Genomic DNA, 22,975 nt, shown 5'->3' with positions numbered 1-22,975 from the left:
TACAAGTTCTTGCTGTACTCTAGGATTTTTCTTGATGTAATTTGAGGCTAGCAGTGGTCACTTCCAAACTATTTGCCATTTCAGTGATAGCTGAGGAGAAGAGGTCACACACTTAATTTTTCAACTAAATGTTTGTTACGAGAGATTTGAGAGCAGTGTGTAACGGCAGCGTTCCCTCACCCATATTGGAAGAGAGGTGGTAGCACAATGTGAATAAACTATTCGTCTAGTTTTGTTTTAGAAGATGTAATGCATATGTCCAGCAGGGGCAGAAGAAGGTAAGATCTTTATTTAATCAAGAAGTGGCGGCATCTGTGTTTGAAAAGCAAATATGATTTTAAGGAGTTGGATAAAATTGTATTTTCAGATGGTTTAGGGTGTTTTTTTGATGGAATAAATTTGTTCTTTACCTTCGGCACTCCAGCCTTTCCATAGACAGTTTGGCAAATTCTAAAGAAAATTTGAGATAAAATGCAAAAATATAATAATCCAAAACACAAAAAATATAATCCAAAAATGCAGGTAAACAAAAGTAAATTATTAATGTTCTCAGTTGCAACAAATGAATAAATGCTCTGGGTTTGTGTGGTGGGATTTTGGTAGCAGGGAAGGGGCTGCAGAGATGGCCCCTGTAAGAAGCTGCAAGAAGCTTCTCTAGCTCCAATACCCGTCGGACCCCCCATCCCCTCAGGCCAGGGCTGAGCCAGTCAGCGCCTCTGCGAATGTCCTATCTAAGATAGAGACAAAGGAGTCTGAACCGAGGCTGGACCTACACTGAAGAGAGAGGGGAGGTGGGGGGCTGGCCCCGCTCCGGCCTCCTGGACAGCTGCACATGCTAGGCTGCCACCACTTGACTGGAGATGGCCGTGGCAGTGCCACCTGGAGAGCTCCGAAGCGCCCCGCTGCTGGGGCGTTGCTGGGCAGAGTTCGTCCGTCCAGGACTGCCGAGGTTTGTCAGGCACGGCTGCAGCAGAGAGAGAAGACTGAGATCTGAGAGAAACAGCCACGCAGACACCAAGGTCAGTGAAGATGGAGCAGGAGGAGGTGTGCCAGAGCTGAGATTTTCCTGCTGCTTGTGGTGAGACGGCAGTGGCCCCCTTGCAGCCATGAGAGCTCCATGGTGGAGCAGAGACCCACCCGCAGCCTGTGGAGAGGTCCACACCGAAGTGAGTGCCTGCACCCAAAGGAGTTCATGGAGGAGTGTCCTTTCAGTGGGAAAGCACCCCACACTGCTGGAGATGTACAGTGAACGCAGTGATACATCTGCAGCCTGTGGGAAGGGACCCCACCCCAGGGCAGGTGGCTGCGCCCTGAGAAGCTGCGACTCTGGGAATAAGCCTGTGCTGGAGCAATCTGATGGGTAAGGATTGCATCCTGATGGAAGGGCTCTTTTGGGTTTCATTTGGAAGTCTGTTTCTGTCTTTATCTTTCAAAAGATGTTTTTATAGATAAGTTAAAATCACAAAAATTTTAAGCCCAAGTTACTCTTTTTCCCCCCCCTGATACTTGGAAACTAACTCAACTAAAAATCCAATTATTCTTTCAGCTCTTTCAATATGAAGAAAAAAAAAGGTATGTACGTCTTCCCTCAAATCAAGACACCCGTTCAATGGGTTTAAATACCATCATACAGCAGTCTAAAACAGCAGTTACAGGTTATATCGTTTTTATTCTTCAAGACTGCTAATGAGTTGGCTGCTGTGCACGTTGCTTGTGGCAGCTTGACCTGAGTCAGATACTGTATCACTGTTCTCTTGTTTTCCAAGTGTAGGGGACAGCATGTGACTTGCACCCACCATCCGAATAACATCAGAAGGGGTGGTTTAACTGTTACCTGAAATTCTGAGTCTTGCTCTTATTCCACACCCTTGAGCTTGGCACTAAGGCAAGTCCAGAGCAAAAGGACTTGTTGGACAGGACTTGACTCTCTTCTGCATAGGCAATTAATGTCTGTGCCCAAACTGAGTTTCTAGAGGCTTATAAATTGGTGTTGCTGATTCTTGGGTTTAGGGTACCTCCAGAAAAGAAAAGTAGTAGATTTGCTTTTACTGCAACAGTGAGTGTAACTTACTGAATTTTTTGGTCTCTGAAATGGAATCCTGAATTCATGTATGTAGTATCTGAGCCCTCAAGCACGTTGTGTAGGAACAAGAACAATATGCATAGCTGCCTTGATTCTCAGCTCCTAGCTGCTATCAGCTCTATTCAGTACCATTCGAAATGGGTGTGCCACCTTTGGTGTCCGTACAGACCACTGATGTGTTTTATGGTCTCTACAGATACAGCTACCAGTCTAAACCTGTTGAAGAATACAAGCACAGGCAGGGTGTTCAGAGACTCTTACCAATGGCCTGACTTTAGGTATGTAAAATGATGCAGAAGGATAAAACAAACAACGGCAATGGGAAAGAGGATTCTTGAAACTAATATGTACTTACCAACATGAGCACCTTGACAAGGAGGTACATGTCACTTTAACGGCTATTTAAGCACAGTGGAGGGAAGGAGACAACTTCTCATGTAGCTACATGTGTTTCAGGAGCTTAAAAACGCCTACAGGGTTTTCTTTCAAGGGTAGGGGTGTTTTTTTCTTTCCATTACAAGCAAAAGAAAAACTGCCAAAAAGGCTGCTGTGGTGCAGGTAACTGTTGCATAACCATTCTGACATGCTTTGAAATGTACTAAATGACATTCAGTTTGGCTAATAGAAATATTTTTTTTTAATAGGAAGTGGCTACTCATCATCTTTATAAAGCCTGCTTTTACAAGAAAATGAATGTGTTGTCCTCTTTGGCCATTTAATTTAATTGATTTGCCAGCATAACGTATCCTATAGAAACTCGCTTGTGTGTTTTCCATCTAATTCTTTTGTGTCTGATAATGAAGTTTCCTCAAGATAATGCCTTTCAATGTTTATAAATAGACTGCTGTTGAAAAATGGTTGCAACTACTGCATAAAAGGGAAAATAGTCGTGTATTTAAATACAGTTTCAACATTTTTCCCAATGGAAGTGCTGAATAGACATTTTAGGCCACAAAGCAAACATACTGCTGACATGTAACAAGTTAAAAATTTTTGAACTTTCTGAAACAATCCATGTGAGCTTGTTCTATTAATAAATACTGTATTATGAAAATCTTACAGAGTGCAATATAAAAAGTTTGAATCGTCCTTAGGAGCTAACTGAGGAGATCTGTAACTGACACTGCCTGGAAAACTAATGCTTCTGCTTCTACAGTAGGACAGCCGCAAGCATTGCAGCCCTCTCATACCTGGAGGCAAAAGGGAATACAACACATGGTGGTTCTGCTCTGACACATGCCTTCCTCTATCTTCCCTGTAGCTGCAAGTTTTCAGTGCTCTATCAGGTTTTTTTTCACCCCTCTAGCAAACAAAATGTCAATAGCATCTTCTAAAGTTTTCAAACTTTGTGCAGAGAGTTATCAGGTCAGGATTGTTCTAGGTTTAATATCATCAGGAGGATGGCATTGTGGGGTGTGGGGGGGATTTCCTAATAATGTTGCAGAGCTGTGTGATGTGTAGGGTGAGATGGGATGTGTTAACACTACTCTCCTAGTGAGGCAGAACTACCAAAGGAAGGAGTATAGACCTTGTGTGTACCGTGGCTTAACATAGTATGTACAGGTACATCTTCCAGCATAAAACAATTTCTGACCTATCAACACACAAGCAGAAGTTCACTGGGACTTTGCCTTTTCCCCACTAAGCACAGCCATAAGCAAAATACTAGCTAGTTAGATGCCACCTCGAAAGTTTTGCAATGAGAAAGGGCAGGATGGAAGCTTCATTTTTTTTTTGTTCCTTTTTTATACCCAGCACCTTGATCAAATCTGTGGGCAGTACATTAAATAAGTAACATGCTGATGGAATGTACAGTAATCATACTAAAGCAGCGATGGGCAGTCAAGTATTTACAGCCACGGCTTGCTGTAGAACAAATGAGAACTGATGCAACAAGGACAGCCCTGTCAAAGCACTATTCTGTTGCTCTGGAAACATGGTCGCAGTCAATAGCTAGCTGGAGAGCAGAGCTGCCAGCGCTCAAGTGGGGGGGCAGAAACTGACACAAGAAACAAGAAATATTTGTGTAAGTCCTTCTTTACCATCACAAGGAGCAGCAGCTGATCGATGATCTGCAGTTCACAAAGTTTTTCCGCAATGAGTGATTGTCTGGTGCCAAGAGGAATACTCACCACCTGGTAGGCAATATATAACATTTACAATTTACTATTTCACCAGAGGGATATCTGGCTCTGAAACATTTTTTTCTTTCTTTCTTTTTGGTGGAGGAGGAGAGGCATGTGGGATGTCCTGCATGAAATATCAGTATGATAGTCTGGGTGGAAGTGAGGGAAGTGCAGTTTCAGATGCAAGAGAATAGAAGTGACATTTGCTTTTATCTGAGAACAGAAGCACACTAACCCAGCAGAGGTGGCTTTGCAACCTGCCTCCCCACTTTTGCAGTTAGTTTCTTCTCAGACATCAAGACAAATTCTTCCATGATCTGCTCCCCAAAGTCCCCAGACCATATTGATGGTTCAAATTTTTATCTTTCCACTTCTATTGATACTATTCTACTACTAGTAAAAACTAGTAGTAGAAAAAATCTAGTAACTCTTGCACTCTTCTGACCCCTCTCTCCTTCCAGCCCAGTGCAAGAATTAATCTTTTCCTTGCGCGTAACTTCCCAAATATGTAAGGAAGAGTGTCAGTCTATAGCTGTATTCAGTCGGGTTCTTCCTACTTTTTCTGAAAAACAACTCTATCACCGTGCTTAGCCCAGCTACGTGTTTCAGTCTTCTTGGCACAGGAATAGGCAATGTGGCTGTCTATTATACTGATATTGTACAGCCACTATCTTTTCTCTGTGTGAGGGCATCATTTAATCGCTCCTACTGAGGAAATGTGTCTTCTAGATTTCTGCGTGGTGACATTGCAACCCATTAGCTGGCAATCTCTGAGAAACCTATGCTGACCAGGCAATTTCCTCCAGAGACGTGATTCGTAAAATTCACAAAAGCCAAGACCACTGACTCTATTCTTTGCTATAGGTTTTTTTTTTTTTAATTAATTTTTCCAGAATAGATGTCACCTTACTGATTTGTAGGTTCCTGGATGTCTCCTACAGGACTCTTGAAAAAAAGTGTTAATGTCACGTTTGCCACTTTCTAATTTTCAGGTACCAAACAATTTTTTGAGTGATGATGTACCGAAGCCACTTAATTCAATTATTTCATTGCCTGAGTTTCTGTAAAGCTCTTGGGGTTAATAGTATGCCAGTTGTTGAGTTTATTTTGTTTGCTTGTTCTGTAAGCTCTTTTGTTGCTGCCTCAGTTTGGGATAGCACTGCTGATATATCCCCTCACAGAGAAGAGTTTCTTTCTGAAAATGTTGCAAGCCTTTCCACTGTGAACACACACAGAGGAAAATTACCTGTCTTCTGACAAGGTCATGTTTTCTGCTACTCCTTTTACATCCTGATGACCTGTTGGTGCTGTATATTCTCTGACAGGCTTCCTATTCAGGTGTGTTGGGGTAGTGGCTGATTATTATTAGTTTCTTATGCCCCTTGTGAGATATTTCTCTCTCTCCCTTCCCCCCCCCCCGTACTTTTTACATTTCTTCTGTCTGTGTTTCTGATGCCATCTATTCTTTGGAATGGAACTAGAGTTTTTCAAAAGATCTTTTTTAACAATTTCCTTCACATTTATCATGCCATTTGGTCACATTGTCTTCTTTCTATAAAGTTTTTCTTGCTCTGTAGCATGTTTTTGTCTGTGCTTCTATCCTGGAAACAAGCAGTCATTGACTGTGTTTAAAAATACCTCTTGACATTTTGCTTAGCAGTCATGTTGGCCTATAAATTGCGGGTGGCTGTGTTAATCTGTTACTTTTCTGTTTTCTGCCATGTAGTTTTCCTGGTCTCCCTTAGCATATTGGCATCAGCACAGTATCCTGGAGGGCCAGTTAGTAACATACAACTCAGTGCTCTGCTGAGGCCAAGAACTTGAGCCCATTGAGTTTCCACATTACCCATTGGCATAAATAGGCTTCTCATCCCACTTGATCTGCTTGTCCTTTACCCAGAGCACTGCACTTGCATTTGCAGTCTTTCCTGCACACTTTATATCCCTGGTTTCACAGTGCCCCATCTGCTGTCTTTAAGTTTCCAATATGATAATTACACTGATGTCCTCATCACAAGTTAGTCATTCCAGGTCCCCCACCTTATGTCTTAGACTTCTGCCACTTGTGTGGAACCTAATTTACTCTGATCTTTAATTTTCTTATCTATGCCTTGTTTAGGTGGCCATTACATGGGGAGCAGAATTCCTGTGGCAGCGCCTGCAGTGCATGCGTCCTGCTGAAATAGGTTCTCTTCTACATCTTCCCCACTCTTCAAGAAGTCCTATCTATCTGTCATCACTTTCAAATGAAAAATTGTCAAGAATTTCTCTTTGTGCTCACAAATGTGTTTATTGGTTAGAAAAAATTGTAGCAGTGGGAGATCAAGAACTTAAATGAACAGGAAAGTTTCCATGGAGTAAGCAAAGGACTGTGTTTTTCTTTCACGAAGATTGAATATATTAAAAGCCTGTAGACATGAAATGATGGCTGTGAGAAACAGTGGAATCTCCTGCTTTAGTTCTCACCATGCACAGGAGAGACACAGACTTAAAAGCAACACTTGGCAGAGAGCAGTTATCAAATGGTACCCGCGTTTTCCTCAGTGAAATTTGAGTTTTCTGCACTCTGCATGTACAATTGCATATTCTTACTATAACTATACATGCCAGTTTTGTAATTACTTCATAGTCCTGAGGCAATCCATGAGCATGCAGATGAAGATGATGAGATTGAAGGACAGAACATCTGTTAAAAAATCTGTCAAAATGCCAAGATGGATCCCTGTAGACACCAACGTATGACTTTGCTTTAGAGTTTTGTAACACCTTACAACAAATAGAATCACAATAATAACAAATAAGAGATGCTCAGATATCTGAATTTTACACAAGATTTCTAGCCCATACACTGGCAAAGGACACTGCTTGCAAGAACTGCTCAGTCAAAACACATAGAAATGACTTGCAATAGGAGTTTTTGAAAGAAAACTCAACAATAACTATTAGAAATTCTTCAAGTTTGATTCATATTTTAACTGTATATTAAAAAAAAAAGGTCTTTCTATCTTATCAAAGTGGTTCTGTCTGGTTCTGTTTTACTGTGTGGTCTGACCTGGACAGCATAGTCAGTCCAAGCTTTCTAGGAAAAAAATTTTATGAGATAACTTTTTTCTAATTTGGAAAAGCAAATGACTCAGTAATATGTTAAACTATAGTTAAATTACTTTAACGTCTCTAAATAAGCTGATGAAAATATTAATATGGAAAACAGTTAATAGTGAATTGATTAATGTTAAGGTACTGTGATTTTGTGTGTTTCTTACTTAGTGAAGTTCATATGATTCCTAAAGCAAAATTTCACATGCAGATGCTACAGTATCATCAGTATGACATTGAATTTCTAAGACAGTTGACATATTCACCACTACTCCTCTTCCCCACTGTTCAAAAAGACTTAATGAGTTAGCATCATATTGACTGATGCAGATGATATTAAATAAATCAGAAGCTGGAATCACCCTGAGAATTGCCATAGAGGATGTAAAAAAAAAAAAAAAAAAAGGTAAAAAAATGTGAGAAAAGTAAAAAATTTTTTAAAAAGTAAAAGGAAAAAGTTTTAAAAATGGCCAAAGCTATTTCATACTTTTAGCAAAAGCCTGGGCAACATGTTAAATCATATAGGTAACATTTTTAGGATGGTAGAGGACAGTTAAGCAATCAGAAAGTTGCATATGACTAATTTCTGCAGGAAGGTGGTCTCATTTCAACAATTTCTTCTTGGAGAGGGTAGGGAAAAAAGTTGCTTAAGAGCAACTATCCATCCCTTTCACAAGACAGGAACAGTGCCATGCCAGTTAGACCTTGGGAGTAACAATACGTAACAGAGTGTAAGCCTAATGGTGGCACCAGGGCAAATACAGGGAACCCATCAGTGTGTTAGCAAGAGAATAAAACTGGGAGGTTGAATACATCTTGCACGTCATTGCTTCACATTTAGCCTTGTCAGCTTGATGATGAGAGACTTGCAAGACTTTGTTGTGTTGAACGGGTTTGCTAAAAGGTTAAGATGTGACAGTCACCACACAAATCTCTAAAAGAGAAAAAGAGATCTTTCTAACAGATGATGGCTCTTTAAGCAGCCAGAAATATTCATCACGTGACCCAGGGTGCATGGGCTGCAGCTGGACAAATTTTCATCCAAGAATCAGGTGATTAATTAGTTTTCCATGATGCAGATGTGAATGTTGTAGTATATGAAAGCTTTAAGTGAAGGCCGGTTACTTTTCAGAAAGATCTGCTTTCTCTGAAATCTAATTTAAGGGCCAGAAGCATGATATATCAGGAGTAATTCTGATAGCCATGTTGAGCGAATAGACTAGACTAGAGCAGTTCAGTTGGAAGGGACCTACAACAACTATCTAGTCCAACTGCCTGATCACTTCAGGGCTGAACAGAAGTTAAAGCATGGTATTAAAGGCATTGGCCCCGGGGCAAAACAGACTCAGCTTGGGGACAAATCAATTTAATTTATTAACAGTTACTTGAGAGGATAACAAGAAACAAAACCAGATCTTAAAAAAAACCACCTTCCCCCCCTCCCCTCCCTTCTTCCCGGCTCCACCTCCTCCCCCAGCGGTGCAGGAGGGGAGGGATGGGGGGTTGCAGGTCAGTTCATCACACATTGTTTGTGCTGCTCCTTTCTTAAAGGAGGAGGACTCCTTACAGTCTTTTTCTTGCTCCAGTGGATCTTCTCCAATATGAGTCCTTCCTGCAGGATGCAATCCTTATCCATCAGATTGCTCCAGTGCGGGCTTCTTCCCCATAGAGTCATGGCTTCTTAGGGAGCTGCCACTCGCTCTGATGTGGGGTTCTCCACAGACTCCAGATGCCTCTCTGCATCATTGTCAGCCTCCAGCAGCTCACGGAGACCATTCTCTATGACCTCGTTCAGGCACAGGCATCTCTGCTCCAGCATGGGGTCCTCCACAGGCTGTGGGTGGGTCTCTGCTCCACCATTAATCTCTACAGGCGGCAGGGGGAGGCACCTACCGTCTTACCATCTCACCACAGGCTGCAGGAGAATCTCAGCTCCGGCACACCTCCTCCCACTCCATCTTCACTGTCCTTGGTGTCTGTGTGGCCGTTTCTCTAAGGTCTCAGTCCTCTCTCCGCTGCAGCTGTGCTGGACCTGAGGAACCTCGGCAGTCTCAGCAGGAAAAACTCCAACCAGCACGCGTCCTGAGAGCAGGGCACTTCAGAGCTCTCCCAGCTGTGTCACCGCAGCCATCTCCAGTCGGGATGCAGCAGCCCAGCATGGACAGCAGCCCAGCTAGAACTGGAGGGCCAGCCCCCCCCTCCCCTTTCCCTTCAGTGTAGGTCCAGCCTCAGTTCAGGTCCTTTGTCCCCGTCTTAGATAGAGCATTCGCACAGACATTGATTGGCTTGGCCATGGCCAGAGGGGATGGGGTCTTGGGGTCTCACCTGGCCAGAGGCTGATCTGATGGGTTCTGGTGCCAGGAAAGCTTTTCACAGCTACTTACAGGGACCATTTTCGCAGCCTCTCCTGTGCTACCAAAACCCCATCACGTAAACCCAGCACAAATAGTAAAATGTAAATAGTTCAAATAGTGGAAAGTGATTCAGTGTTTAATGTTTTGTTTCAGTAACTTGCACAACGTTGTTTCAACATTACAAGAAGTTATTTTTAAAATAACATGTCATCTAATGATCAGTCTTATTATGTAGGATTTATCTGAGATGGCTGCAGCTATTAGTTCAGCAACCTGTTATGAAACCAAGCAGGAGTGAAGAGGCATGAAGTAGTGGAAAAGGAAGACATGCCATGGAGCTTTTAGATGTAGTTAACAGAGGCAATTGGCCCAGCAGATAAGCTTTAAGGCTGTGCAGCCAGTGTGGATGTAGGAGGTTAGGGCTGCTGGGAAATGGCTTAAGCCCCCTTGCAAGCAGCTCCTGCATCTTACCTGCTACTTTGTGGTTGTATATAGTCATGCCCCGATCATGATCCAGCCATCACAAGAAGGTGGGACCAACACTTCTGACTGCGCAGTGAGCCCTAGAGGGCTCAGTAAGAGCTGATTCTCTGCACTTGAGGTGGATGAGCACAGTAAAACCAGAAGTTAGCAGGTAAGATGTGGGAGCCACTTGCAATGAGGAGTTAAGTCATAAATTAGATGTGTAAAATGTCAGGGGTAGTGCAAGACTTAGAACCAAAGTGCCTTTGATATTGGGGGACACGTATCCATTTAAACGTGGATGCCAACCAGTTGCAAAGAACAAGTGCATGGCTGGGTGTGGGAAACGAATCACGGACACTTACCTATAGGCTCTGTAGCGTAATTCAGAGACGTGAGTTTGATTCAAAGGTCCTGGTACAGTTAAAGCAGTACAACATCCATACTCTAATTATTAGAGGATGTGATTATAATGCTATAGAAGTGTTCGCACCACTTGAGCCTCACCCTGTGAAGAACAGACTGTGCTGATGCAGCTGTAGCTTTCCTGGGAGATGCACCTGCATAATTGCAAAACTCCACTGTCTGTCACTGCAACATTTTTAAGACAAATCTTACACTCTGTGGTTCTCTTCTCAGACTATTGCTAAACATCAGTAAAGCACTCAGTTACAGAAGCAGCATGGTCAGGATGTCCCCAAGCTGTTCCCTTCGCCCCAGGACAGGATAATAGAGAGCTATCATTCAAGGTGTATTTCTTACGACCTCAATGGTTGTGGAGGTGCTGCTGTTCTTCCCAGGCAGCCTCCTCTTATCTCCCACGCCTGGCAGCTTCTGCAAGGGGTTCTTGAAGCCTTACCCTGACCTCCCTCCTGGGACTGCAGACCAGTGTTTCCCTGCTGCCCGTGGACGATGTGCAGGCAGCGTTTGTCGTATTCCAGATGCCTTTTACAGAAGGCAGTTCCCGTGCCTCGCCTTTGTCTCTGCAAGGTGGGACAACCTTTCCTCACCAGTGCGTCTTTTTGCCTCCTTTGATCAGTTCACATAGAGTTTTGTTTCCTGGACATCTTACAAGTTTTATTATTCCTCTCTGTTTGGCTCTCAGATGTTTTTCTTAAGAATTTGGAACAATTTTAAGTGCAATTCCAAGTGGCATATGTTTTACAATAAAAAAGCGTAATATGAGTTTATACAGAACAAATAAAGCACAGTTGGTAAGAAATAAATTTAAAATTCTACTCTTCTGGCTGATGGCCTTGCCATCTGCTAAGGTTAATCATTTGTCCATAAACAATCTTCAGATTTATTGCTGAGGAGCTGGCAACGCACTTCCCAATCTCTTGGTGTGTCACACAGACAATATAAAGTTTTGAATTGGCATTCATAACATAGCTGGTTGGTTATTTTGGGAAAGCTTTTTTAGTTGTTTTGAATCGTAACATCATGGATATTGAGCCAGAATTCCGGAAGCCCTTTTTTATTTTACTGAACAAACATTTCAATCATTCCTAATTTGCTCTATTTGCTCACTTCTCTTTCTGTGATTTGGAAGAACTAAAAGTCAAAAAAGTCACTAAAAAACCCAACCCCAAACCATGTAGCTATGAGAAATCATTTTTTACATATCATATGTTCCTGTGTGCCTTTTCAAGAGCATAGCTAGTCCTTCTGGAAAAACTCTCAATGTAAAAAAAATTAAGAACTAAAGAATTTTGCATCTTAATTATTCTCTAAAGATTTGTTTCTTCATTAGACTGAAACCATTGGCAACATAGCAGGTCTTTAAAGAACCCATTTATAATTAAGACCTGTTAGGACTGAAATTTGAATTAAACCACTCCAAAAAAGAAGAGGAACACTTAAGATGGTGAAATCTATGGAGAATTTTATTTGCTAGTTTATATTTTTAGTAATACTAAAACAGAAATATATTTATCTTTGTTCAGTTAAAGTTTGTGACAAAATGAAATCTGACAACAGAAGTCATTCTAGTAAATACTTCAGAGGAGAGCTCTGTTCAGGGGTAAGAAATGCTAGAAGCAAACTTGCAAAGTGTCTGCTGGAGTTGTCCAAAGCTAAGCTTGAAACCAGCAATTTTCCAAATGAAACAAAGATAAAAACTGTCCTGAAACAGAGCAAATATTAGCAGAGTCATGTACCTCTCCAACTTTTGATGTCTTTGAGACAAGGTTACTTCAGGCAATTCATGTAATTGTTCGGAAAGCAATCTGCAATTCCACTCTATTATTGGTGATGCCTCAGAATTTTACTTATGAAGAAATGCTTATGATAATTCAATAAGAATTAAAATAATTAATCAAAATTACTTTTAAAAGACTCTTCTATGTACTGATGAAGATGTCATCATCTGTGTCTCATATTATATCCCATGTGTGCTGAGTTTATATGATAGGGTTTTGGTAGCAGAGGAGGGCCTACAGAGATAGCCCCTGTACGGAGCTGTGAGAATCACAGAATCATAGAATGGTTCGGGCTGGAAGGGACCTCAAAGATCATCTAGTTCCAACCCTCCTGCCACGGGCGGAGAAACCCTCCACAACACCAGGTTGTCCAAAGCCTCATCCAACCTGGCCTTGAACACTTCCAGGGATGGGCCATCCACAATTTCTCTGAGCAACCTGTTCCAGTGCCTCACCACCCTCAGAGTGAAAAATTTCTTCCTTATATCTAATCTAAATCTGCCCTCTTTCAGTTTAAAGCCATTGGCCCTATTGAAGAAGCTTCCCCATCTCCAAGTTGAACCTGGTTTTGGCCAAGTCAGACCCTTCTCTGGCCACAGCCAAGCCAATCAGTGCCTCTGTGAATAAACGTATTTAAGAAGAGACAAAGAAACCCACGCCATGCTGGACCTGCATGAGGTCAGTGGGGAAAGCCTGACCCCCAATGTCTCATGCAGGTGGCTGCCCACTTTGGGCCACCACCACTCAACCAGTGATGGCTGCCACGGTGCGTGGAGAACCCCACACTAGAGCAGGTGGCTGCATCTGAATGAGTTTGTAGAGGACTGTCTCTCATGTGAAAAGACCCCACTCTGCCAGAGATTGATGGTGAAGTGGAGATGAATCTGCAGTCTGTGGAGGACCCCACGCTGGGGTGGGTGGTTGGCTGCACCTTGAGAAGCCATGACTCTGTGAGAAAAGCCCTTGCTGGAGCAATCTCATGGGTTGTGGAGAAATCTTTTGGCTGCTGCAGCATCCTGTGAAGGTTCTTTCCCTATGCAGGTTAACTAAAACACCTGTGGCTCGTTACACTGGGAAAGTTACCTTGAAACAGGTGCTGTAGCATTCAGCCAATCACTCTGGGAGATGGATGGTCAAGTGACCAATAGCCTTGACCCATCTAGCAAACCATGTGACTCCTGACTATTTAAGGCAGGGTGTTTACTTCTAAGGGTGAGGCATTTCCTCCTGAGTCTTGGAGGAGTGTGGGCCTTCCTTAGAGTAAGCCTGAAGCCTTCGCATTAGAGCATTGGTCTACTTGGAGCCACCTGAAGCCTTCCAGCTGCGACAACTGGTGACCCCGACGTGATCCAGCCGCAACTAAGATCTGAAGGTACGTGCTTCCGTACACGGGGCTCCAAGGGACGAACTGCAAATTAGAATGATGGGACAAAGCTCCACAAAAGAAAGCATGATGTTTTCCATTCTCAAACCTGCAATGACAGTCGCAGGGGCTAAAATAAGTGATGAAGCTCTCTGTGAGCTGTTAGATTGGGCGGCAGAGCATGAATGCCTGACCGACCTCAACACCCCCTTTAGCTCTAAAGCGTGGAAGCAGCTAGGGGATAAGCTAATCTATGAAACAGTATTTGGACGAAAGAACCTGACTGGTCTGCTACGTATTTGGGGAACTGTATATGATGTAATGCAGACATGGACGGTAGAAAGGAAGGAAAAAGTATTGCCAGATTCTGATGAATCCACAAGTGAAGTTTCTGAAGGGGACGATGAATTATCTGAAAGGGGACTGACCACGGGTAGTGCACCAGTTGTGCCCCCGCTGTCCTCAGATATGGAGAAAGTTGTGGGGACTGCACAGAAGCTTTACCCCTCCCTGCGAGATTATGTCCAACCCAAGTGTCCTCCTTGTGATTTTTTGCGGGAATGCTCCTCCGGACAAGACAAAGCATCGGAGCGTCCCCCACCCTTCGCCCCAACAGCCTCCCCTTCTTCTGCATCTCAACCGGCTACTTCAGCCATTACAGCAGAATGTGTTCTTCCTACTGCTCCGCCATTGGCCCCTCAACCAGACCAGGCACCACAAGGACAGTTCCCAGGCATGGCACCCTGGTTTACTGCAACCTCATGTCCTGCGGCATCACCCATAGCGCCCGGCTATCTGCCACGGGCACAAATGGAGCAACCCCGAACAACGCATTTCATAATACAGCAGGTTATGGCAGGTTTGCAAGGAATGTCGCAACAACTAACGGCATTGATGGAAATGTTGCGGCAGGTTATTGCTGCCGAATCTGTACCGGGACAACCTGGGCTGGCCGTGCCAACCGGCCCAGCAACGACCCCGGAAGTGGCGCCAAGTATGCCACTGACAACAGCAGTGGCACCTTCACAGACAGTGGTGCCGACACAAGTTTCCGCAACCCAGACTGCATCTCCATGGACTGTTCCACAACCGGCCACAGCCTCCGCCTTTACACGACCCGTTGGCCCAGCGTCTGCATCCTGTCAGAAGCCATTGGACACACCCCTGCCTGATAATGTTTCATCACTGCAGGAAGCCGTGGCGACAGTCAGACAACAACAAACATGGCCAGCCCACAACCGTCCCTGGACGCTTCCCGAATGCAAGGTGACTGTGCGTCCAAAAAATTCAAAACGGTTCTGGGAAGAAGTCAAGAGGCGGGCTCTGGAGGCTGGCGACTGGGATCTAATAGAAAAAGTTGGGTTGCCTGAAAAGGGGTCTGAGCAGATTGTTCAGGGAAGTAATGAACGAACAGAGGATGTTATCCAAGCCTTCCCAGTACAAAAGGCGCTTCCTAACTCGGGTCAAATTGACAAACACGAAACCATCGCCTGGAAGGTAGTCCAAGACCTGCAAACCAAGGTAGCACAATACGGTTTAGACTCTCCTCAGGTCATGCAGATCATCAGGATATTAAATACTGACCTACTCTCCCCATTCGACATTAAACATCTAGGTCAGGTATTATTTCAACCAGTACAATATACAGTCTTCGAGGCCAACTGGAGAAGAATGGCTGAGAGAGCTGCAGCCGGAAACATGCAATTACCCCCAACTGACCCCAGATACGGAGCTCCAGCAGATGCTCTACTGGGAGCCAATGCTTTCGCTGACCCCGATTTTCAAGCTACGTGGCACCCCCAAGTTCTTGAGCAAGCCCAAAAGATCGGCGTGGGAGCTCTATTAAAGGGCATAGATATGGCTGCCCCAAAAACGCGGTATGTGAAGATTTATCAGGGGCAGAAAGAACACTTTTTATCTTTCGTAGAGAAAGTTGCTGCAGCCCTCGAAAAACAGGTCGAAGATGAAAACCTGAGATAACTACTATGTAAGCAGCTGGCAAAAGACAATGCCAATGAAGAATGTAGAAAAATCATAAATTCCATGCCAGGGGAGCCTACACTAACAGAAATGATCGAAGCATGCTCTAAGCTAGAATCTGAAAGCTATAAGTCTGCTCTGGCCACAATTCTACGGCCTATTCAACCCAAAAATGCTGACCCGGAACTGAAAAGACAACCTAAGAGGGACAATAGACAAAGACAGACGAGACAAAGAAGAAACAAGGATAACAGGAGACCTGCTCGCTGCATAAGATGCGATAAGCCAGGCCATTCTGCGAGATATTGTGAATCGTTATACCATGCCAATGGCCGACCCCTGACTCGTTCGGGAAACTTCCCCAGGAGCGCAATGGGGATGTGCGCTCAGACAGAAATGTTTCCCCAGGGCATGATACCAACCCAGGCTTACTCAGCCAGCTTTCAGCCAGCACCCAGGGATCAGCCGGGGTGGATGTATGCACCGCAACAACAGTCGTCTTAGAATCCTGTCGGGTCTATAAGGTTCCCTTGGATGCATTTGGGCCTCTAGGACATGGGCTAAGTGCATTATTGGTGGGAAGATCTAGTACCACCATTCAAGGGATCTTTGTTCACCCAGGAGTTATTGACGCTGACTTCACAGGACAAATCTGTGCGATGATTTCCACGCCCACCCCCCCTGTCACAATACCGGAAAAGACTCGGATCGCTCAACTTGTACCCTTCAAATCGAGTGTCCCTAAGGCAAAACGACAGAGTCGTGAAGGTGGTGGTTTTGGTTCCACAGGACTTCCGCAAGTTTACTGGACTGCGGATATCTCCAGCCAAAAGCCACAGATGACTTGCACCTTAATATTGCCAGATGCCCAGCCGTCCAGGATTCAGCTCCGAGGTTTGATTGACACAGGGGCTGATGTGACAATCGTCTCCTTCTCCGCATGGCCTCCTACATGGCCTTTAGCCCCCACAGGGTCAGCCATTGCAGGACTGGGAGGAACCACACAGAGTTATCGAAGCGAACGACCTGTGGTGGTAAAGAACGCAGAGGGTCAAACAGCTACAATTCGGCCCTATGTCACTACAGCTCCACTCAACCTCTGGGGGCGAGATGTCTTGGCAGCCTGGGGAGTACGTATCGGGACAAATTTTTGATGGGGGCCACTGTACTGAAGGGCGCACAATATCCTACGTTGCCTTTGCGATGGTTAGCAAACAAACCCATCTGGCAACCCCAGTGGCCCCTACCAAAAGAAAAATTAGTCGCCCTTCATCAACTAGTTAAGGAACAATTACAACAGGGACACCTTGAACCTTCTACCAGTCCCTGGAATACACCTGTCTTCGTAATTAAGAAGAAATCAGGAAAATGGAGATTGCTACAAGATCTCCGAAAAATCAATGCAGTAATGGAAAGCATGGGGGCATTGCAGCCTGGTATGCCCTCACCCACCATGATTCCAGCAGGGTGGGAAATCTTGATCATTGACTTGAAGGACTGTTTTTTCACGATCCCCTTACATCCTAATGACAAACCAAAATTTGCCTTTACTGTACCTGCGGTTAACAACGCTGAACCTGCAAAGAGATATCAATGGAAGGTCCTACCTCAGGGCATGAAGAACAGCCCGACTATCTGTCAATGGTACGTTGCTCAAGCTTTGTCCGGAATCCGTAAGCAGTTCCCTGAAGCATACTGCTACCATTACATGGATGATATCCTGGTAGCAGCATCCACCCAGGACGAGCTGCTGAAGATACAGCCTCGGCTACTCACTGCTCTGCATTCTTATGGATTGCAAGTGGCTCCGGAGAAAGTTCAACAGCATCCTCCTTGGAGATATTTAGGAGTCAAAATTTTGGACCAAACTATACAACACCAAGAGGTGCAATTCTCGAGTTCTATTAAGACCTTGAATGAGGCTCAGAAACTGTTGGGCGTCATCAATTGGTTACGTCCCTATCTAGGGCTAACCACGGCGCAACTTGCGCCACTCTTCAATATTTTAAAGGGGGACCCTGAGTTGAATTCACCTCGAAAATTGACTCCTGAAGCGCGACGGGCACTAGAGGAGGTTCAACAGGCCATTTCTGCTCGTCAGGTTTACCGAATAGATCCCTCCATTGATATTACCGTTTTTATTACCACTCCAGATTCTCATCCTACAGGTATCATTGGCCAATGGAACAAACAGTGGTCTGACCCCTTGCATATTCTGGAATGGGTCTTTTTGCCGCACCAACCAAAAAAGACAGCATCTACATTATTTGAATTAATTGCTTGTCTGATAATCAAATGCCGTCAGCGCTGTCTACAATTGGTGGCAGCAGATCCTGCAATAATTGTTCTGCCAGTACAGCAGGAATACTTTGAGTGGAGCCTTACTAACAGTGCTCCTCTCCAAAGTGCGCTGGAAAATTTCTCAGGACAAATTGCATATCATCTGCCTAGCCATAAATTGCTGCAATTGGCAAGATCGACAAGCTTTACCTTGCGGCCAAAAAATAGCCGAGTGCCAGTACAAGGACCCACTGTCTTCACTGATGGGTCTGGGAAAACTGGGAAAGCTATTGTTACCTGGAAGGAGGAATCTGAGTGGCAGGTGCTGGAAGGCCATGAGTCAGGCTCAGCCCAGTTGGTTGAACTGAGGGCTGTTGCCATGGCCTTTCAACGGTTCTCGCAGGTACCTTTGAATTTGGTCACCGATTCTGCTTATGTGGCTGATATAACACAACGCTTAGATTGTTCACTTCTGAAAGAAGTGAATAATGCGGCTCTGTTTTCTCTGTTAAAAACCTTATGGTGTGCAATTCAAGATCGAGTTCACCCATATTACATCCTGCATATCCATAGTCATACTAATTTGCCAGGCTTTATAACGGAAGGCAACGCCAGGGCTGACATGCTAGCTAACCCCGCATGGGTAGCACCTCAGCCCGATAAGATCGCACAAGCCAAGGCATCGCATAATTTCTTCCATCAAAGTGCACATACCCTGCAGAAGCAGTTCCACTTAACGCCCACTGAGGCTCGGGACATTGTCAGCGCTTGCGCTGACTGCCACGGACTTGCGGCACCTCTGCCATCGGGGGTAAACCCCAGAGGCCTAAAGGCCCTGCAGCTTTGGCAGACGGATGTAACGCATGTTCCTGAATTTGGCAGGTTTAAGTATGTGCACGTGTCTATTGACACTTTCTCCTCAGCTATGTGGGCAACTGCTCATACTGGGGAGAAAAGTCGCGATGCCATTGCCCATTGGAAACTCGCTTTTGCGGTCTTGGGCGTGCCTTCTTCTATAAAAACTGATAATGGCCCGGCCTACGTCTCACAGAAGACGCGGCAGTTTTTACAACTATGGGGTGTAAATCATACTTTGGGTATTCCGCATTCTCCTACTGGCCAAGCCATTGTTGAACGCGCTCATGGCACCTTGAAGCGTGTTTTAGAAAAACAAAAAGGGGGAATGCATGGAGAAACCCCACAGAGTCGCCTAGAAAAAGCGTTATACACAATTAACCATCTTACGGTGCCATCAAATTCAAATAATCCCATTATTTTGAATCACTTTCTTTCGTTGCAGTCTTCAGGCGAGACGCACCTGCCCCGAGCGAAAGTCTGGATACGGGACCTACTCACTAAGACGTGGGAAGGCCCGTATGAGCTTATTGCTTGGGGTCGTGGGTATGCTTGCGTTTCCACAGATACTGGGATACGATGGCTGCCCGCAAGATGTGTCCGCCCTGACCTGCAACATCGGAAACAGAACAGGCAACATCTGAACGATGGCCAGGACGGAGATCATCCATCAAATGACCCTCCTAATGGAAATAATGACATCGGCCATCAACCTGTTCCTTCCACGAGCAGAGACTAAATTTCAAGTCTCCGTCGGAGTCAGAATTAATAACTGAATGTACAACTGGTTTGCTAGATGTATCTCCCATGGTATTGCTGAAAAATCTCCCTGCTTGATTCAAATTAATCTTAAAACAAAAAGGGGGAATTGTGGAGAAATCTTTTGGCTGCTGCAGCATCCTGTGAAGGTTCTTTCCCTATGCAGGTTAACTAAAACACCTGTGGCTCGTTACACTGGGAAAGTTACCTTGAAACAGGTGCTGTAGCATTCAGCCAATCACTCTGGGAGATGGATGGTCAAGTGACCAATAGCCTTGACCCATCTAGCAAACCATGTGACTCCTGACTATTTAAGGCAGGGTGTTTACTTCTAAGGGTGAGGCATTTCCTCCTGAGTCTTGGAGGAGTGTGGGCCTTCCTTAGAGTAAGCCTGAAGCCTTCGCATTAGAGCATTGGTCTACTTGGAGCCACCTGAAGCCTTCCAGCTGCGACAATGGGTAAGGATTGGATTCTCAAGTCAGAGAAGTTTGTGGAGAACTCCCTCCCACTCCTCACTTCTCCCACATTGTAGAAGTGAGGAGACTACCACCTGAGGAGGAAGGAGCTGCAGAAACAACGTGTCACAGAACTGACCTGCAACCCCCATTCCCTGTCACCCTACACTGCTGGGGGAGGAAGTTGAGCCGGGAAGAAGGGAGGGGTGGGGGGAAGGTGTTTTTAAGATCTGGCTTTGTTTCTCATTAACCTCTCTGATTGTGACTGGTAACAAATTAAATGAATTTTTCCCCAAGCCTCCCAGGGCCACGATCGGCGGGTGATCCCTCCCTGTTCTTATCTCAACCCTCAGCCTTTAGTTACATTTTTCTCCTCTCCACCTCACAGTGGGGGAAAAGGGGCGGGGGCGAGGGGGGGGAATGGGGGGGGGGGGATGGGGGGGGGGGGATGGGGGGGGCGGGGGAGGAGTGCACACGGTGCTATGTGGTGCTTAGCTGCTGCCTGGGGCTAAACAGCAACGTCATACTAGATTCAAATGCTTTGTGTGTGTTTAGGTCTATAACTTGTCACCAAACGGAAACAGAAGTTTAAGACGGAAATATTTTTTTTTTTTCTACACACGAGGTCCAACTGTTTTAATGAAGTCCATTTTGCTAATGAATTAGCAGAGGTACTTCTGAGGCCCTTTGAACATAATTGCTACAAAAGCTGAAAAAGGTTATTCTTTGGGTATATTTCTGTAGATTAAAATGCTCTTTTTCACTAAAAGTAATTTTTAAAAATTTTTCCTGATTTTATTATAGTATCAGCTTGGAAGTCCTTCTAATGAAAAACCTACTTACCACAAAAGTATATATTAAATATATATCTATCAATTAAAAAACATAAAATTATTTAATAATTACTAGATAAATGTATAAATATGTGTTTAGAGATTGCCAGGGTTTAGTATCTGGTGAGTTTAAGCTAATGCATTCTTCAACGGAAAGAACAAAGGACAAAACTTCAATTTTGAGCGTTTGACAGGCAGGAATTAATTTTAGCGTAGAGAAACTCCTTAGTCTGTTTAAATGTTTGCATTTTGTCATCTAACCTTGCCCGCAAGCCTGAGCATTTCGCAATTTGTAAGAGGGAGGCTTTCCCTGTGAGTACTGTGCCAAACAGGAAGAAGAAAAGCCACGGGAATACACCTATTAGAGCTCACTCCTAAGGACTGTGTATAAAGGTACACTACAAAGAGACCAGCTTTGTACTCAGCACCCGACCTTACGGAAATCATGGCAATTGCACACACACAAGGAGTGGGACCAGCAAGATAGGTATATGAGTGGCACTAAGCATTTGTGGCTGCTGCAGCAGGAGCTCCAAGGTCTGCTGTGCTCCGGGTCTGTTTTGGCAGATGATACAGAAGCAACACTTTGCTGAAGCTAGAGAAGGTCTTGGTACAGCTACGGTAACGCTCGTGAGACCCTTCGTAACCAACTACAGAATGAAGTCAGTAACGCTGTAGACCAGTTGGGTGGGATTTTAATGCACAATTAAGCATTAAGTCTCTCTCTTGAGAGACTGGCAGCCAGCCACTCTGAGTAAATACATTTAGACTCGGAGTTACCCAACACTGACACAAATCTCAAATGCAGCAAATGGGAATAAAACAAGGGTAAGTGGACACCTGTGCATTCGATGTTTACACCAGCAAATTAAAAAAAAATTACAACGTGGCCGAAAAAAACCCCACATCTTTGTCAATGATTTTTATCGTCTGGTAGAGTTACCAATTGTAGCTTTGTGGTGGGTTGACCTTACTGGTCACCAAGTGTTCACCACCCCGCTTCCTCAAAAGGATCAGGGGGGAAAAAATATGACAGAAATCTCGTGGTTCAAGATAAGGACAAGATCTCTTACTAATTACTGTCAAGGGCAAAACAGACTCAGCTTAGATAAATTAATTTATTGCTAATTAAACAGAGCAGAATAATGACAAATAAAATGTAGGGTGTCCACCAAAGCTGCTTTGTCACTCCTCTCCTCAGCTGGACAGGGGAGAGAAAGTGTAACAAAAGGCTCATGGGTCGAGATAAAGACCGGGGTAGATCACTCAACAACTACCATTGTGGGCCAAACAGATTTGACTTGGGGAAATTAGTTTAATTTTTTACCAATCAAATCAGAGTAGGATAATGAAATAAAAACTAAATCTTAAAACACCTTCCCCCCAGGTGCAGGGGGATGGGGAATGGGGGTTGCGGTCAATTCATCAGACGTTGTCTCTGCCACTCTTCCTCTTCAGGAGAAGTCATCATCCTCTTCCTCAGCTCCAGTGTGGAGTCTCTTGCATGGGAGACAGTTCTCCATGAACTTCTCCAATGTGAGTCCTTCCCAAAGGCTGCAGTTCTTCACAAACTGCTCCAGCGTGGGTCCCACATGGGGTCACAAGTCCTGCCAGCAAACCTGCTCCAGCATGGGCTCCTCTCTCCACGGGTCCACAGGTCCTGCCAGGCACCGGCTCCAGGATGGGCTTCCCACAGGGTCACAGCCTTCTTCAGGCATCCACCTGCTCCAGCATGGGGTCCTCCACAGGCTGCAGGTGGATCTCTGCTCCACCGTGGACCTCCATAGGCTGCATGGTGACAGCCTGCCTCACCATGGTCTTCGCCACGGGCTGCAGGGGAATATCTGGTCTGGCACCTGGAGCACCTCCTCCCTCTCCTCATTCACTGACCTTGGTGCCTGCAGGGCTGTTTTTCTCACATATTCTCACTTTTTTCTCACGGCTGTTTTTCTCACATATTCTCACTTTTTTCTCACAGCTGCTGTTACACAGCCTTTTTTTGCCTTTCTTAAACACATCATCACAGAGGTGCTACCACCGTTGCTGATGGGCTCAGCTTTGGCCAGTGGCAGATCTGTCCTGGAGCCTGCTGGAACTGGCTCTGTCAGTCATGGGGGAAGCTTCTAGC

Source organism: Tauraco erythrolophus, chromosome Z (assembly GCF_009769465.1).
Source record: "Tauraco erythrolophus isolate bTauEry1 chromosome Z, bTauEry1.pri, whole genome shotgun sequence".
Taxonomy (NCBI): Eukaryota; Metazoa; Chordata; class Aves; order Musophagiformes; family Musophagidae; genus Tauraco; species Tauraco erythrolophus.
This window is presented reverse-complemented; position numbering follows the sequence as displayed.